This window comes from Athene cunicularia (assembly GCF_003259725.1).
Source record: "Athene cunicularia isolate RWA chromosome 12 unlocalized genomic scaffold, athCun1 chr12_part1, whole genome shotgun sequence".
In the NCBI taxonomy this organism is placed as follows: Eukaryota; Metazoa; Chordata; class Aves; order Strigiformes; family Strigidae; genus Athene; species Athene cunicularia.
Window position 1 is genome coordinate 14,560,168 of NW_020799116.1, and position 3,940 is coordinate 14,564,107.

At 43.4% G+C, this 3,940-nt stretch overlaps 1 protein-coding gene across 11 annotated transcripts in view; it reads left to right on the forward strand.

The window, feature by feature from the left end:
* The first annotated feature begins 2,262 nt into the window (after positions 1 to 2,262).
* The window catches only part of ERC2 (ELKS/RAB6-interacting/CAST family member 2), a 532,940-nt gene continuing 531,262 nt past the window's right edge, over positions 2,263 to 3,940 (forward strand). For all 11 annotated transcript variants that reach the window (XR_003399297.1, XR_003399299.1, XR_003399301.1 and 8 more), the window contains exon 1: positions 2,263 to 2,599. The gene's annotated coding sequence lies outside the window, so the exon portion shown is untranslated. The remainder of the gene's footprint in view (positions 2,600 to 3,940) is intronic.

A 3,940-nucleotide genomic window follows, 5' to 3' on the forward strand; every position in this document is an offset into this window, starting at 1 on the left:
CCCACCTGCATCAGGACACCAAAGATAACACAAATGTTCCTGCAATTAGACTGAAATGAGAACTTTAATCAGCTGCGAAGAAGTCAGTCTGAAGTACATACTATTGTTACTATCCTACCCTTTGGATCTGGATTCCAACATTGTCTTGGATGTAAGGAATGAGTATTATTGAAGGGTTCGGATTATGTGACCCTGAGGTTGTTGACATGGATGTTGTTTCTGCTAATACAATAAGTAGATTAGCTGTAAAATTCTGATTATTTTTTCCCCTTTACTTGAACTGCACATTTTCCTAACAACTCTTTCTGAATACAATTTGGCAAAATATTTTTTTCACGAAGCTTTACACCAAATGGTCTTGTCCATAGTGGGTATATTGTGTTCCTTGGCACTAGTAATACTGACAGTCCCCCTGCAGATGGTCTACTGCTCCAAGATGGTCTGTGACTAATTCTGCTACAAACTTTATTGAATGATAGCAAGCTTAATTCATTGCAATATTGTTACAACCTTATGGTAGCTCCATGGTGTCTTTCCACAATGATTAATCCTTGGAAAGAAGATTCTTAGGCTACTGGTCTTCTGTCAGAATCATCCTGGCTTTTGCAGGCTATCACAAGGCCCATAACCTTTGCCAGTGAATGAGTCACAAAAAGCTAAAGCAGAACCTGATGTTCCTGTCTTTTCATATGGACAGGGATGTTGTTTAAAAACCTGTCAGCAGCTGACACCCCGTAAGAACGAAAGTCCTGTCATCATTAACAGTACTGAGACAAAACTGGTATTGGCAATACTGAGACAGGTCTGTAAGATATTCTTATTGTGCACTGAATCCAAATTAAGCACTAAGTTTTTGAAAATGGACACCTTGTGCTTTGAAGCATTCAGTGTGGTGACCTACATTTTGTAGTGTTTATCCATTTTCTTATAGATGCAGATTTGCTAACTCTTCTAGGGTACTATTTATTTTTTAGATCAAGCAAAATTATTTGTACAAACCCCCATGTCCCTTCTTTTCAGTTTCTGCAGGAGCATTTTCTCTGTCCATAATTTCCATGTGGTTTTGTTTTGTTTTTTTTTTTTTTAATAGAAATGTCTTCAAGTAAATACACAGGTTTGAAAAGCAACTGAAATTTGCATTTTAATCATGATTTATCCCATTACTTTGAACTCAGAAAAAATGTTTGCCTTATATTGTAATTATAGCTGAGGTATACAGGTATTATAAGAGTATGTCCCTTTCTTGGGGAAATAAACCGCTATATTTTGTGTGAATTGCATTCCAGCACTGTTTTTCATATTTGCATCTCTGAATAAATATTCACTACAGCAAACTATTTCAACTGGCTTTGGATAATTCAAATACAGCAATGAAGGGATTATGTTATTTTTAAACATGATAGGTTGAAATCAATTCCGTTTGACATGGTTTTTAATAGTAATTCCATAAAAGCTGTTCTTATCAATAACGTTTAATAGTGGCATGCATAGGTACATCTGTGGGCAAGAGAGGAATAAAATACAGATTAGAGTAAACCGACTACAGATCTGAAGTGCTTCTTAAAAACATGGTCACAACAATGAGTCTAAGAGGCAGATAAAATACATTTGTGAAATTCTGTGTAAGATAAGGTATGGAGTTGTACTGAAGCTAAGGACTAAGGGTGATCAGTTATAATTGTATCAAGAGCAATTAAACTCAAAATTTGAGGAGAGGGGAGAAATAGATGAGGAGAAACCCCTCATTTCTTAGGATGAGAAGTCAGTGATGAAGTTTCCTTCACTGCCCTTAATACAAAACTAAATAAATAAAATCTCAGGAGTAATTTTTAATGCAGTTTGCAGTTTTCTGATGAAACCAGCTTTCAGGCTTCACATAGCAGCTGATCTGCTGCTTTGTTTCCCCCTGCATACTATTTAAAAAAAAACAAAACAACCAACGAACCCACAAATACGGGTGTCTTCGTAGTTTTACACTTAAGCCAAAACACAGATTTAGATTTATTTTTTCCCCTTGTGTATGTACACACATACAGTAATGGATTTCTAGATACCGTGCTCTTAAGCACCTGCTCTGAGCGTTTCTGGCCTTCGGTGAACAGCACTAGAACGCCGTTTTGCCCCTGCGGTTTTAGGCAGGCAGAGGTGTGTTCCTGGGCCCCTTCGCATGAGTAACACCCTCTCCCCTCAGACGTCTGCTGGGTGGGGACTGGAGCCCCCGGCTTTGCAGTGAAGGCAGAGCGACGAAGGCTCCGCGAAATCCCCGGGCTGGCGGAGCGGGCGCTGCCGGCGGAGCGGGCGCCTGGTGCTGCCCCCGGCGGCAAGGCCGCCCGGCGCGGCTCCTCGGGAATGCTGGGAGTGAGTCAGGGGCTGGAGCCCAGGCGCCCGGGCTGGCAGCTGGCGGAGGGACGGGGAGACGAGGGACGGCAGCACCCAGCCTCCCCCGACTGCAGCAGGTTCCCCCGCTTCCTCCCCTCGTAGGTGTTCGGCGGCTCCGGCTCTCCCTGCTGCCTCCTTCCTCCGCGCTACTGAGATGTCAGCTAAACGTGATGTTGTAAAATCCATGTGAGGACGAAAGACAGATGCAATGATTTGAAAGGTGAGACGCTTAAACAAGAATATGGCTGTAATACATTACTGTACAGTTATTGTGATGAAGGAAATTGCTATATATTGCTTTCTACAGCTGTCTGGTGGCTGAAACTGGAAAAGAATTCGCAGAACAGGCTTTTTCTATTGCTTTAGAAATACATTGTAATAAATGGGACCAAGTGCACATCTTATTCTGGTAACAGAGTGCCTCTCCCTACAGAATCGTCGACCAGAAACCTCTCTTGCAATTTCTATTAAAAGCAACCATAGGAGTCTCATTTTTTTGTGCCCAGTGTTTAAAGATATTATTGTTGTTGTTAAAGTTTTCTAGAACAGAATTGATGCGCTTTGAAAATTGCTAGCTTTATACCTAAATAGTAGATAATGTTTGGTGTTTTAAAAATCGTGTCAGGAAAAAGGTGAGAGATTTCTAGTTCCCTCCTAGTGGCTGGTGAATGGAAAGCAGAAACTAACAGGATATTATTTTGCAGTTAGATAATTAATGAATACTTACTGAGGTCCCTCATTTATGACGCTCTGTGATTTAATTTTTTTTTTTTTTTAAATGGTCATTTTAGGTTGGATAAGAGTGATGTATACGGTAAAATCCATGCATATATTCATCAAGGATACATACATGTAATTTGCTAGAGTAATAATGTGATGGAAAAGGAATATTCATATATATATATATTTTTATTAGTGTGTGATTGATCTCTAGGCGGCTACCTGCTAAGCCTTGTGATGGATGGATGGGAATCTACTCCCTTAGCGGCGAAGTGATATTTCCCTTTTGACGGACACACCAACCGACCACTTGCATTGGCAGATACAAGCTCATTGCAAACAAGCACGGCCAATAAGTGCAGCCAAGAGGAGGGCAAATCCTACTTGTCAGGGTTAGTTTTCTGGTTGCCTTTTCAAATCAGTGGTTTCACTTAACTATTTGTTTGTTTGGCATTTGGTTTTATTTCCGATTCCTCTGCCCCCCCCTCCCCGTGGGCATGTCTAGGGCGGCCGCCTCGCACGCAGCCCCCTCCCGGCAGCTCCTCCGAGCGCAGGCCCTTCTCCGGCTGCCCCCTCCGAAGGGCGGGGAAGGGGGGAAGGTTCCCCCCTCCGTCAAGTCGCTTCTCCGCTGGCACCTCATTTCCCAGGGGCGAAGTCCAGGACGGAGAAGCTCCTCCGTCTGAGGCCTGCCCCCGCCAGCCTGCCGGCCGCCCGCTCTGAGGGAGGATGCTGTGGGGATCCGTTACCGCCCGCCTCCCACCTCAGCAAACTCCGCCGCGCTGGCTGAGCCGCTGTGAGCAGGGCGCGGGGAGAGGCCTCGGTCGCTGTCTCTTATACACAT